The sequence below is a fragment of the Pelophylax lessonae genome (assembly GCF_965119305.1).
Source record: "Pelophylax lessonae genome assembly, chromosome: 1".
Classification (NCBI taxonomy): domain Eukaryota; kingdom Metazoa; phylum Chordata; class Amphibia; order Anura; family Ranidae; genus Pelophylax; species Pelophylax lessonae.
Genome location: NC_138768.1, coordinates 711318951 through 711334849, shown reverse-complemented (window position 1 = coordinate 711334849; position 15899 = coordinate 711318951).

The window sequence follows — 15899 nt, the reverse complement described above, 5'->3', positions numbered from 1 at the left end:
TGCAAAGCAAGCAGCCTATTTGCCTTAAGAAAAGACAGGTGCAGCTTGATTTGAAAAGCATGTCCTCTGCTTGCATGCTGTAGAAAAGGACCTTTAGGCCCCTTTCACACAGGGGAGTCCGTCGGCGGACTCCATTTTTCTCAGCGGGGGATCGATCCGCCAATCTCCCACTGAGCAGGCGGATGACAGCTCTGTCTCCATGCTGTGTGCAGAGACGAAGCTGTCAGTTCCCGCTGTTCTCTATGTGGGAATCAGATGAGAACGGACCCCCTGTCCTTTCTCATCCGTTCCGATCCGCTGGACGGATGGAAAATAGGGTTTACATCCATCCAGATTTGACGGACCGGATCGGATGTCAGCGGACATGTCTCCGCTGACATCCGACTCCCCATAGAGATGCATGGGGCATCCGTTCAGATCCGCCTGAAAAACTGACAGGCGGATCTGAATGGTCTGCTAGTGTGAAAGGGGCCTAAAGCTGGATACACACTATACAACTTTTGTTGTCAGATTTCCTTTAGATTTACCTTCAACTATGTAGTGCAAGGGCCTGCCGATTGCATACAAATTTAAAGAGTTTAGGTTTGACCTCATATATGGTTTTGGTAAATCTAAAGGAAAAAATCAAATTAAATTGTATTGTGTGTATCTAGCTTTACTCTCTGTGTGGAAGCAGTGGTCTCTCTGTAAAGATCCAACACTACCGCTGCTGAGTTAGAACCGTACCTCTGAAATTAGCAAAGCGAATGATCCCTGTTGATTGGAGAGCTCTAATTCTGACTCAGCAGTGGGCAGACTTTTCCACTCAGAGGTGATTAGCTTTTGTTCTATTAAACTGGAATGTAGCTGAAAAAAACTGAAAGTTCAGTGGGTTTTAAAGAATATGTAAACCCAACATTTCATATTCTTGATATGTGCCTGTACCATGTGCTTGTATGAGAAAGTATCCTGTTTTCCTTGTATTGTTGCCTTAGTGTGAAATCCCTGGTGTTCCTACCAGTTCCTCTTTTTTCCTATTAAAAACTGACCACACTAAGCAGAAGAACACAGCATGGTCAGTTATCGAGCTATGGTCTACACAAATGATCAATATTGTCATGACACCACCCCTTCACACAACATTTCCACTGGGAAGCTCAGTGTACTGATGTTTCTTCATGCCTAGCTCTTAATCAGCTAAGAACAGAGGGAATGTGATCATTAAAAAAAAAAAAAAGAGAAAAAGGTATTTTTACGCAAATGTTTTGCCTTTCATTTCTGTTTTAAAATGAAAGGGTTGTTTTACAAGGTAAGGGTTTACAATCACTTTAAGTAATATGCACAAAAATGGGTGGCCATAAAGATCTGTGATCATAAGAGCAGTGCAATAAAGCAGGTTTGGGTTAGCAGAAAAGTAAACAAGTGATGCCTTTTGCTATTTCTCAAGAGTTATCGATTTAAAGGACCAACATTATGAAAATGCATTAGGTTCTGAAGGCTGAAACATATTATTCAATAAAATTTCACATGGATTTGTTTTATATTTTTCCTACTTTTATATCCAGACTGTGCAGCAAAATAACAGTAACAGTGTGTGAGACAAACTATGCCATTGTCATTGCTGCTTGCGTGGTCATCATTTATTCACATGACTTTAATTGTCCTTTGTGACTATGACCTGCTAGGTGTTTTTTTAATTTGTTCATTGAATTGTGATGGGTTACTATACTGCGTGTGCTTGGTCAGCGATCTTTAGTGGTAAATAGTAATACACACTTAAATCAAGTCAATAGAAATAAATCTATACATATGCAGCAATAATCAGTGTGAGATGTGACCACAGCTGCTGATCCAACTAGCTAACACACTGCACAGACCACTTGGATAAATATCAGAGCATCGCTACCACCATCACCAGGAGTTGATCACAAAGTGTATACCTTTTATGATGTGAAGGACATAAATATGTACTTATGATAAATAAATAAATAAATCACAAAAGGTCACAATGTGAATAAAATTCCACATACAAAGTCCATCAGTGCTTAAAGTGTCAACAATAGTCCACAAAATTGCCTTCTTCATCATCTAAGATAGGGGGTCTGTTATTTACATTCATGGATGTACAATTTCCTTTATTGCCAAGTTTTTTCAGTGCATTGTAAAGGATTTTTTTTAATATGACCGACCTACTAGAGAGACAAAGAATTTGAGAACACAATAGTTAGATCCAAATTGTATAAAATAGAAGCAGAAAGATGGCTGGCAATTAGCTTTCTGATGACCTCCTGGATGTGATGAAACATGTAGAGGAGGGACCTCTGGTAGTGATATTACTTCTCCCAATTGAAATGCACACTAGCTCCACGATATAGCAGAGCAGTGGTGCTTCCTGGACATCAGTTTGCAAGTCAATCCTAGGTGCCGAAGGGCCACTGCAAAAAGTAAGTGTATTCTTTTTATTTTTGGGATAAAACATGTTAAACTATGACATTTTTCCCAGTCTGTCCTTTGTCTGAGCATTATATTGAATGAGTTGGGAGGTACATTGGCTTTGTGATTCTTTGGTGGCTTACATATAATGTTGGTTGGAAAGGAGTCTATAAAAAGAGATGGAAAGGAGATGACTACTGGTGCATATTGATCTTTCTGTGTTTATAAAGTGTTAAAATCCCCAGGTGATCACTCTTTAGGGAACACTCTGGGCACCAAAGGAGTTGGTTCATTCTAGATGGTGAAAAAGGCACACATTGAATGCACGGCACTTTTGTAGACTCTTTTTGGCTTGTTAGACATTGCTTCAAGCACTGAGAAACTTTGTGCATGAAATTGTATTCATATTGTGAACTATTTTATTTATTTATTTATTTATGTATGTATTTATTATATGTATATACACTATATTACCAAAAGTATAGGGACACCTGCCTTTACACGCACATGAACCTTAATGGCATCTCAGTCTGTAGGGTTCAATATTGAGTTGGCCCACCCTTTGCAGCTAGAACAGCTTCAACTCTTCAGGGAAGGCTTTCCACAAGGTTTAGGAGTGTGTCTATGGGAATGTTTGACCAATCTTCCAGAAGCGCATTTGCGAGGTCAGGTACTGACATGGACAAGAAGGCCTGGCTCACAGTCTCCACTCAGATTCATCCCAAAGGTGTTCTATCCCTTCCCAATGCTTTTGGTAAAATAGTGTATTTAGATCATTCACATCATAGCATTAATACATTTTTAATCAACTATTGTTTGATCAGGTGGTCCAGTAAATAATAGTGTCCATCTAGGAGGAAGGAAACAACAGGGCTTAGCAAGAGGAACAATGTTGCTTAGTAGGGGTGGGGGGAAGTCAATAATGCTGAAAGGGGATTGGGTGATAGTGCCCAACAGAAGGTGGAGAATGGGATGAACAATAGTGCCAGACAGGGGGGAGAACAATAATTCCTAGAGCATAATGAGGGGAAATAAAATTGTCCAGTGGGGATGAGGAAGAACAATAATGCACAGCAGGGGGTGGACAGAAACAAAAGTGGCAAGAGGGAGGTGGAGAGGAACGATAGTAAAATTGATGTCAGTAGAAAACACTATTATTTTTTTTCTGTGCAACCCCGTGAGTTGCGTGAAATAAAATTGCCAGCTCTGCTCGGAGCACCTGTACTAACCATTATTATTATTATTATTATAATTATAATTATTATACAGGATCTATATAGCGCCAACAGTTTGTGTAGCGCTTTACAATGTGAGGGAAGACAATACAGTTACAATACAATTCAATACAGGAGGAATTAGAGGGCCCTGCTCATTAGAGCTTACAATCTAGAAGGGAGGGTCAAGTGAAATAAAGGCAATAACTGTGGGGGATGGGCTGATGGAGAAAATGGAAGTATAGTTGTTAGGTGTGGGTAGGATGGGCTTCTCTGGAGAGGAGGGTTTTCAGGGATCATCTAAAAGCTAATAGAGTAGGAGATAATCAGACAGATAAGGGTAGGGAGTTCCATAGAATTGGAGAGGCTCTGGAAAAGTCCTGGAGGCGAGCATGGGAGGAAGTGACGAGGGAGCTAGAGAGCAGAAGGTTTTGAGAGGAACGAAGAGAGCGATTAGGTTGGTATTTTGAGACTAGGCTAGTGATGTAGCTGGGGGCTAAACTGTGAATGGCTTGTAAGATATTGTTAGTATTTTGAATTTAATTTGTTGGGTGAGCGGAAGCCAGTGGAGAGCTTGACAGAGAGGAGTAACGGATACTGAGCGATTGGTAAGGTGGAAGAGTCTGGCAGCAGCATTCATGATGGATTGAAGGGGGGATAGCCTGTGTAGAGGTATGCCAATTAAAAAGGAATTGCTGTAGTCAGGGTGCGAGATGACCAGATAGTGAACTTGGAGCTTTGCTGTGTCATTGGTTAGAAAGGGGTGTATTTTGGAGATGATGCGGAGGTTGAGGTTTGGTCAGTGATCTTCCCCCCACTGAGATGTTGTGTTCTGACAGAGGGATGGACCCCACCAGAACACTAAGATCAGTGCTCTCTGCCATTGGCTGAGAGCACCCATTGGGAGTTGGTCTGCTTCTGGTTTTCTAGCATGCATGTCCGACAGACTGACATACACACAGGCTGAATGTCGAGCGTTTTATTTTTAACCGGACGTTGTCTCCCAACTTTCAGCTTGTGTATAGGGGGCCTAAGTCTGTGTGCTGCTGCTCTCTCTTGCTCCTCCTCTCTACCCAGTCTACATACCTGGCAGGAGATCACTCTGCCAAACAGAGACTGCAGAGAGCCAGAGTGGGGTGGTGGAACAAGCAATCCAGCATGTAACTCTGAGACACAGCCTATATTTTACGCTCAAAATCTCAGGACAGTTTGGGGTATACTCTTCATCTGAGTAGGACAACACAGCAGAAAAAGTCCTTCAAATATTGCACAGTCCTATTTTACTGAGGCTCACTCCACTATTACTAACTTCTTTAACTGCATTTTCACTAATAACAGTTAGGTTTCTCTGTAGGAATATAACAGGGGGTTACCAGAACTAAAACTAGGAAATGCAGACTTTGAAATTAATGTAAAGCTTGTCATACACTAGTAGAATTTTGTTAGAAAAATGTTGTTTCCAGAACACTAGTTTAAATTTCTATTCATTAGTGTAGTCAAATTAATGGTAATTTTAAACAGTAGTGATGACAGAATTTGGTGCACGGGAAATTTTTCTCAAATAAACATATTTCTAACAGTGTATTTGGTTTTCATTCCAGAAAATCTATTTATATCAAAATCGAATGTTGAAAGCAAAATAAATTTAAAGTTCTTTAGATTGAAATTTATCACGTCTCTGTTGGAATTATCCAATGTACTGATGTGATACTTGGTATGAGCAATGTTGAAGGAACTTCCAGTGTATGGCTAGCCTAGCAATGCAACAAAAGAAGACTAGATTAAAACTAGAAATAACAAAAACCAATAAGGAAGTGCCCTACTAACTAAAGGTTTATATAGGTCTATACAAATAATCTGGACCAGGGCAGGACTATGGTCTTGCAGAACAAAAAAGGACTGGGAACAAGATGAAGAAGATAGGGTTAGGGATTAAATTGAAAGATAATCAAATTACAGGGAATTACCAGGTGTCCAGACCAACATTGGCTGCAACAAGATAATAGGCAAAGGACCCCCTTTATAAAGCAAAGATACAGTTCTACCACAGCCACACCATTGCTTTAAAAAATCCTGGTATATTTATAAAGTTCAGCCATGTGCTTTACACATGTACAGTACATTATCCTAAACGTGCAATCAAGCACCATTTATGTCAATATTTTAGTATTTCAGTGTGAACCAGGCCTAAATGTTAAGCCATTTGACTGTTGGAGGGGCAGATATATAAAGCATCCAAGTGGAGGTTTTCAAATGCTGAATAAAAGGAACCTGACAACTAGCTATTGCTAGGCAGAGGGTCAGAGGCCATATAAAGTAGGGGATGTGTGGGATTTTCTGGTCTGATGGCCTGTCGACTGAGTGAGATCACAAACTGCCTTCCATCTTTTGAGTGTTGAATTTTTGAAGTTAAATCATTCAGGAATTGTCTGCTCTTTGCAAGTAGTCACTGGATGCTCCAATTAGATGTGACATGAGGTGGAATATCTTGCTCACTAAATTACTCATGGTTAGTTAGAGGTTAGCTATTAATGCACATAACAATATAACTGTAAGCCCTGTCACTAAAGTCTGGGTAAGAGCTGGTTGGCCCTTCAGCTGGGTTAGTCAAATGGCTGCATGAGCTGTGGGTGAAGTCTAGTAAAAGGCCTGCTGCTGAAGTGTTGAGACTGGGTGCCCTGCCACTTGAGTCTTTGACAGAACTATATACTATTCTTTTGCATTACAAGGTTCCTATATGATATATTGCAAGTATATTGCAGGACAAGAAGGCCCACTGTAACATTTAAAACAAAGGTAGTTGCAATAACAAGTCTTTTGCAGGTTCCAAAACTAAGACATGCAACAAGGCCTTAGACCTTCTTATGACACCAGTAAACTCATAAGGGTCGCCAGGAGTACCTGGGAGAACAGCTGCCCACTTCAGGCAAGCTTTTTAGAACTTCTCCTACTCCCTAGTAGTTGCTAAAACCAGATATTTCTCTATAGCTGGAAAACTAAAGTCTAGGCTGATATTAGGAGCACTATGTTTTAGAGCAATAGGAGATGGTTTAGATAACTAAGAGTGTCAGGTGAGGCAGTCAACAAGACTAGTCTCAGGAAAATGAGAATCAAAACAGGTTAATGGGTCAGTCAGGATATAGTAGTTGACAAAAAAACCTGGAAGCTCTGAAAAAAGTGACATCTTGAACAAGGTAGCCCCCAGAAGGAGCTAGCAATGACAGGGAAATCTTTTCAGAAACTAGTAGCTTTGGCAGAGTAATTTCCAGAAAGCTTTCTGAAAAACTTACAGTTCAACTTTCTGGTGAAACTGAGAGTTAATGCACAATCTCTGGAAGGAACAGAAACAATAAATCACGTTCAGACTTGGAGCGCAGGACCACAGGTGGGGGCATTATCTGGATTCTAAATTTAAAACATTGGAAAATCTGAACCTCGAAACACAGGTACTGAGTTGTTTGTTAACCAGGTTCGGGGGTGTCTGGAACCCAGAAATCTTCCCCCTTCCTTTTTTATCTTTTATATCCTTCTATACAAGAGTTTTGATGAGGTCTTAAAGGGGTTCTTCAGTCATTTTTTCATCTTTCCATCTATTAAATCCTCTGCCCTTGTTTTAACTTTGGATAGTAAACCATTTTTTTTTCTGCCAGTAAATACCTTATACAGCTCACTTCCTCTTTCTTGTCTGGTAAAAAGCCTAGGCTAATGACATCATGCACAGCTCTCTCTCTCTCTCACTCTCGTGAGAGTTTGGCTGCAAGGGCGGGAGGGATGAGTCATCGGAAAGCTGCATACATATATGTGTGTGTGTGTGTATGTTAGGGATCGACCGATTATCGGCAAGGCTGATATGCACTTTCCCCGATATATCAGAATCGGCCCCGAAGGTTACTGATATTGCCGATATTGTCGTGAGGTCATTGCGTATGTTGCCCCACGCGCCTCCGCACAATGGTACAGCTTCTGCCTTCTTAGGTCGCCTCCCTCAGCTTCGTCTGGAGTCAGGGAGTCTCAGGACAGTGAGTGTACAGTGTGTGTTTAACACAGCCGCCACTTACATACACCCACCCACGGCTGCCCGGTGCCAGCCAGCCAGCCACCCACATACCCACAGGCCTGTACCAGCGCTGTATTTTTTCTAAAGGTCAATTATTTATAAATGTTTGAGACACTTCTAGCAGTTTTGTAGAATTGAGCACTTCAATATAGATGGCAATGAACCATGGTTGAAACCAGTGAATTAAATATAATCTGTGAGGATCGGCAATAGGTGTTTCTAGATTTAAAGTATTTACAAGCAAAGATTTTTCATTTTTTCGTATACCAAACAGCGCATTGACTAGACTTGTAATGCACTCACATGCTGTATGTTGATTTTTTTTTTTTTTTCCAATAAAATAAGGCTTTCATATTCAAATATAATGGCGAGAACAATACACTAGCACTACTGCAGCAGTTTATGCATCATTCACAATCAGATGATGTGAAACTGATGTCCCTGCAAGTGCGGGTTTCCTATCAGTTTTCATGCAGTAAGACCGCATTCACACTGCAGCGGCACAACTTCTGCACTACTTCGGGGGCGACCTGTGAAGTCCCGTGCACCGCGACTTAGGCGCGACTTGCACGGACTTCATATAATGAATGTCTATGCAAGTCGCTCCGAGGTCACCCCGAAGTAGTACATGACCCTTTTTCTAAGTCAGAGCGACTTGTGTCGCTCCTATTAGAACGGGTCCTATAGCACTGCATGGACCGCGACTTGTCAGGTTGACAAGTCGCGGTAGTGTGAATGGAGCCTTAAGGTGTGAAGAACGAGCCCTTAATGTTAAAAATGTTAATAAACAAACATGACTATGTTCAGTAACAGATTTGTGTAGAAAATTGTGTTTATTTTGCAAAACTTTAAATGTTCAAAATATCGGCCCATATCTGCCGATACCGATATGCAATGGCCAAAAGATCGGTATCGGCAACGAAAAACTGATATCGGTTGATCCCTAGTATCTATCTATCTATCTATCTATCTATCTATCTATCTATCTATCTATCTATCTATCTATCTATCTATCTATCTATCTATCTATCTATCTATCTATCTATCTATCTATCTATCTATCTATCTATCTATCTATCTATCTATCTATCTATCTATCTATCTATCTATCTATCTATCTATCTATCTATCTATCTATCTATCTATCTATGTGTCTGTCTGTGTCTGTGCAAATCCAGGAACATAAAGGGAACAGGCAGCAGCTTCAGCTGCCCACAGTTAAAATTGCTCCAGCCAGATTTAGTGGGGGGAGATTTCTGCAGCATATTTGGCAGGTACATAATCACAGCATATATACCATAATATGCAAAGTGGTTGGAGGCAAAGATGTTTTTATAACAAAATATGTAAGCAGACTGCAGTTCCTCTTTAATGTAAATGTACAATGAACACATCAGTTTTTAGGTGCAGATTTAAAATGCATGCTCTAGTGACTAAGGCCTGGAGAACATGGTAACAACAACTGTTTCCATAGATCACTGAGTGATAACTGGAAAACAGGAGTGTAATACTTTGGTAATAGCTTATTTGTAGACCTGAGTTGTGGGAGTTGCCATGGGCAATAGAGATATGGTTGGAAGCTAAGTGTGCTGAATTAGAACAGCTTGAGGTTTAGAAGAATGTAATGTAGTGTGTAGAAAAATGAGGTATTATGCTACAAACAGTTAAATGGGTTTTAAGGACATTGTTATATGTGATAGGAACATCAGTGTGATATACTGGTCGGCAATGGTAGATGGGCTGTAGACTAAGACCGATGACTCACAATCATTAAATGTTGTCATGCTGGGGTGCAGGTTTAAAAAGGCAGTACTAGACCTGGTGTTTACTTGGGACTAGATTGCCTAAATTGATAAATGTTCTTGACCCACCAGAAAGCTGACACACTGAATACAATCTAAGCAGAAACTATCTGGGGTTCAAAGGAAATTGTTTAAAAGAAGACAGATCAAATATTCCACTTGATCATTGTCAAAAGGAGGCTAAAAATTCATTGGTGACTGTGTTCTTTGATAAAGGAATATCAGACCATATTTTAACTAAGATTGAACTTCATAAAATTAATTCTTTGATCCATTTAGATAGCAATCAAATGGATTAATTTTGACAAACAGTGCCCAGAGTTAACTCCAAAGCATGAAGACCAGTGTACAGTGACAAACTAAAATACTTTTCCAAACAACCCATGCTGTTTGGACCATAGCATTAAGTCGGAAGTTTCACTACAGGAATCAGAAATGACCTGAATTATTACCATATTAGAAAATTCAGATGTATTTACAGTGTTTATTGTGCAAAAATATATGTAATAAATGTGGTAATAAACAACATAGCAGTTGGTGAAAAAAACACGAAAAGAGAAAAAAATTATATAACTTACAATACTACAAAACTAAATGCACTAAAGTTAGAGGATACTAGACAGCCACCATTAAGCAAGTTTTGTATGTAATAATAAATGATACACCTGAGGTGTATTAAGCCACGCTCGCCTAAAAGTGCAATGTGCAATAAATAACAACAGCCTCTTAATAATAGGTGCATATAGTAAAAAGTGCATCAATAAGTGCAAAACCAATATTTAGAAAATAAAACACAAATTATGACTATAAAGTGCTTAGCCAAATAAATATTGCATCAAATAGTCTTATAAAAGTGCATGTAGCCAATATAAAGTGCATCAATAATCAGTGAATACGTGAATCATAAGTAAAGTCCCATGCACCAATGAATAGATAAATAAATAAATATGTATATATATATATATATATATATATATACACATGACCCTTGAGAACGACGGACTGTGAGCCGACGAAACTGGTCGGGAGCATAGGAGCGCAATCACGCCGTTTTTTCTGCCATTTCCGGGACCGATCGTGAGGTGGAGGAGGAGTGTGAAGCTTATTTGTTATACAAGCGTTTGTGGAGTGGATGCTTGAGGAGGGCATGATCTTTCATTTTGGATTCTGGTCACTCTGATATCAGTCTGCTTGCATTGACCCCCTGTAATTAGGGGTCGGTGCTTTCCGGTAAGCATTCCCACACACCGGGTCCTATTTACATATATATTAGTTTATGTGCTTTATATGCACATTTATATTTAATTTGAAGCTGCACTTTTACCCATTTGCGCAGGTATTATTGGCGCCTAACACCAATCATTTTACTAAGTTTTGTATGTGCAGAGGTCTAGTGTCACCAGCAGGCTGCTACAACACACCTGGGCGTTTTTGTAGAAGGCATTTTTTTGGGCATTTTTTGGGCACCTTTGGAGGCAGGCATAACATCTGAACTTCTGTATAGGGGTATATATAAACACACACTTATATGTATTTATACACATACACACATATAGGTGTCATAGGAGATAATTTCATTAGCGCAGGCATAGGGTTCTGCTACTTTCACACCTATATATGTGTATGTGTATATATACATACATGTGTGTGTGTATATATACCCCTACACAGAAGTTCAGATGTTATGCCTGCCTCCAAAGACGCCCAAAAAATGCCCAAAAAAATGCCTGCTACAAAAACGCCCAGGTGTGTGGTTGCAGGCGTTTTTTTTGGGCATTTTTTGGGCGTCTTTGGAGGCAGGCATAACATCTGAACTTCTGTATAGGGGTATATATACACACACACTTATATGTATTTATACACATACACACATATAGGTGTGATAGGAGCGTAGTCCTATGCCTGTTAATTATTTCATTAGCGCAGGCATAGTGTTCTGCTACTTTCACACCTATATATGTGTATGTGTATGTGTATATATACATACATGTGTGTGTGTGTGTATATATACCCCTACACAGAAGTTCTGATGTCATGCCTGCCTCCAAACACGTCCACAAAAAAGCCCAATAAAACGCCTGCAACAAAAAGCCGGGTGTCACAGGGGCGAAGCCACTATCCTGCTCTATTGCAATTCTAATAGAAACAATCTTTTTTCTATAGCTTTCTATGGCGGTCACCCTGACATGGAAGGGTTTGGTCACCCTGCCATAGCAGTCAGAGTAAGTTAACCCTACACTACACTACGGTCCCCTGACACTTAACACTTTCCCTACAGAAACTAGATTATTAAATCTAACTATAGTGGAAAATAGTACCCTAACTACACTAGATATCCCTTTCCTCACACTAATAATTGGTAAATGACACTTTGAAGCAGGAGTAACAGAACTGCTTCCACTCTCTTCCACAGCCCCTGTATTACAATGCTAGAGATTTGGCGGGGCTATGTTATATACTGGGGGGCGTATTCACTACTGATTGGCCTCTGGACCCCTTAGTCACTCCAATCACATTCCTAACATCCTCCTGCCCCCTCAATTGGCTTTTACTGATGGTTCTGGTCCAATCACGGGCTTTTAAAGCCCAGTTCCTGTCCCATTGCATTTTGGTCGGTTCTGGTTGCCGAATTCCGAACTTTTTCAGCAAAAAGTTCGAAATTCGGCCGAATTTCGAACAGTCAATGTTCGGGTTGAACCGATGGTCGACCCTTACCGTTCGATCATCCCTATATATCAGCAAGATCAAGCCACTAGGTGTGGGTCCCCTATGCGCAGAAGCAGTATGTTTTATCCAGTTGATATGCATCTTTTAAAGACATACACTTGTGAGTGTTTTTTATGTGCATCGTAATAAAATTTCTTTGGCTGCTGCTCTTAGACATACATTTTTTTTTCTTATACCTGTTTCAGAGGTACTTCACTCCTGATTAGTTGCCCAATGCTCTGCTGCCTTATTGATTTAAAGTGTTACTAAACCCAGTAACACAAAAAATGTCAGCCCCTTGCTCTGCCCACAGCTCTTAAATATTCTTTTTACATTAAAATACTGCAGCTATATACCTTGTTAGCTGATCTGTATACCATGGTCACGTGATACTCTGCAGGGTCCGCCTGAGTCCAGATTGTTTATGTAGGAGGAGATTTCACTGCCTCTTGAAATCCTCTACAGCCTGTGTCCTTGTGCTTTTATGGGAGGTGGATCATGCATCAATCAATATGCGACATCCCACCCACTGTGTTCTTTTTTTGTTTCTGGAGGAAGGGACTGGGCTCTCATTTAAGATCTGTATACATGCTCAAATGTATTATGTTAATACCATGTGACCTGAAAAACTCAGCTAAAACCAGGAAGCTTTCTCTCCAGCAATAGAGACCAAACTAAGCATGTGTAGCTGAACTACATGTACTGTGTCTTATCTGGATTTGCCCAGAGTGCAGGAGGGGGATGATCTTTGCATACAGGCAGTGCTTTAAGTGGCCCGAAAGAGGTGCCGGTACTCTATTATAGCCTATAAATTTTTTCGCCCCCCCCACCCCACATCAGGGTCCCCACAGAGCACCCCCCCTGGCCTGGGCTGGGACTCCGGAGCAGGGGGACTCACTGGTGGTAACTAGTATGGCTCTGGAGTGGGAAATATTCTTGGGGGGGCAATTGAGGGCGCAGATGTCCAAAATGAGCGTACTGGTATGCTAAGGCGCACGGAGAGGTGGCGGTATGCTGAAGAGCCATATTTGGAAGTGGCGGTACTGAGTACCAGTGCATACCAGCCCACTTAAAGCACTGCATACAGGATCAAAGAGCTTTTTTACACAATGCAGAGGATTAATCACTTAAGTTACACAATGAGTATAATAAGCATGATATTCTACATATACAGACAGATTTTACTGTTGTAGGTTTAACATCACTTTAAATATAGGACTTTATTTCAATACCACATACGACCATCCCCCCGTCACTGCACTCCTTATAATAATTTTCTGAAAACAAGACACCAAACTCTTTCATAACTTAACCTCCGTGTTGTTGCCTTTAGTAGTAAGGTGCTGAGGCTAGCTATTATAGAACAGAAATGGGCAAAAGTGCCCGTGTTCAGTTCATGGGCTTTTTATCAAACCCCTTTTTGTAAGTCCAAAAATGTGGATGAATCTTAAAAGTCAATTCTGGCCATTTTCAAGGCTAATCTACAAGGTATTGTCAAACAAAGCACATAGAGAGCTGACAACTGTCATGGGGGTCATGTACCAATGCAAAAAAAAAAAACAACACCATTCAATGGTGAGGTCTACCCTTTTATGCACATTTGAAGGCAACATAGGAAAACATCAATCCTTTACAGAACAGTACAATTCTCACAGACAGTTTTAGTGACACTATATTCTGCCTTTATGTAGTTTAATCCTTACTATAAACAGTAAAAGTGCTGCTCTCCCAGCCAGCCACTATGACATTAAACCACACCCCCGGATGAATTTCACCCTGCCCACCGGGGGCTTAGCCCTTAGTCTTTGACTAAGTCCTAGTGGGCAGGATGAAATACATCTGCAGGCATGGTAGATAGGCTGAAGCCAATCCTTATTTACATGTCATGGTGGCTGGTTGGGATAGTGGCACCTTTTCTGTTTCATATCGCTTTAAAAAGGCATACACAGCCTGCAACCCTTCACCTGTAGATCATAGATACAGTATCCCTAGCTTTTAACTGGGGCATTCCAAGCATAGCATAAGGTTGCAGTAAATTGTTTTTCTCTTACAGTATTGCTTACCTTAAATGCTAAATCAGCAGCACCCAATCTGATTTATTATGATAGCTTTTCTAAGGTCGTTTTTGATATGAGACCTAATTTGTATCCAGTGATAATAGATCTGAATTGACTGGTGGAAGAGATCTGTCACAATTGGGAATGTAATGAGTAGTTGGGGTCTCTGTGCAGCCTGCAGGCTGGATGAAGGTGTGCTTGGGGAGCCCACCTGTACAAGATACAGCCGATCTGGGTAAGCACTGAATATTGGACTTACTAGCAGTAGTATAGTGCAGCACAGGATTTATGGCCATACAAGTTGGCAGTAAGACAATTTGAGACATTACAGCACCAAGGTGCGGGAATTAAAGGGGGACAGAAGTACAAGGGTATCTTACAGAAGTAGGATGCTGGGCTTACATGTACACAAGGGTAACAGTATGATCAAGAAGAACAGAGGTGCAGGTACACAGGTTACAGCTAGGGTGAAAAAGGAGGCTAGGATGAGAAAGATACCTACTGGTACATATAACATAGGTAAAAGGTAAAAGTGTTGCGCTGTAGACAGTTCCCAGCTTGCAGTCCAAACATTTGTCCTTTGACATCCATTTAGGTCCACTTTAGTTTTTTTTTTAATGGAATAAAAATTGGGTTTTCTTCTGTTTCAAAAAATGGATGTTAATAAAGGTGGATGATTATCCGCTAACATTTTCTTGCTCATAGAAATACATAGGTGTCCATTTTTTATCCGTCAACAAATGGAGGAAAAATGGACAAATGGAATGCCCATGTGAAAGGGGCCTAACAGAACCTTGCGAGTTGAAGCTATGAACCCACATATGACAGCATGTCTGCTGGACTTTGGGAATAGAAGTGAGAAAGCAGCAGAAAAGCTGCAAATCTGAGACAAGATCTAAAAGTTGTAGTAAAATTGTACTCTTAAAATAAAGTATTTGACTTTATATTAATTTGCCAGTCCTACAACAGTTTGATGTTATAGTTTGTGACTATCTTTGTTTGGTGTACCACACTAAACTGTCTTAAAAGTTTAATAAAATGTCCAAACAAAGTGCACAAAAACATTTCAAACTGCAACCCCACATCCCCTGAATCACATTCCATCACTGTATCCCCAATTATTCCCAAAATATTCCAAAGATATACTTCTGGTATGTGCTTAGTAAAAGTTGGCCAGTATCAGTGCATGAGCATGAGCCTTATGGGAAGGGGAGGTCAGGTGTGGCATGAGCTGAGCTGCTCTGTGAAGCTTGGTAAATATATTTGCATAGACAGAGGAGCGGTCATGTGACTACTGCTGTGCTCTGGACACTAGGACATTGAAGAGGACCCTGCAGAGATCTGACTTGTCTTCCACAGTGAGCTCCAGGTGGCCCTCTATTACAATTACACAAAGACTAAGTTTCAGCAAGACTTCACCTGGTATAAATATGCCCCCAAAAAATACAATTCCTGCCACCACACTTGCTAACTGACCTCTTTTATCACTTTAATTAACAACCTCTCATGCAGTCCCTGTCAACTCCCAATGCTCATAAGATCACTTAAAAAATAATATTGATAAAATTCATGATGGAATCTCCACTGTATAGATATGACCCCCACCTAACATTCATTGTCCACCTGTAGACTCAGTACTTCCCTCATTTAA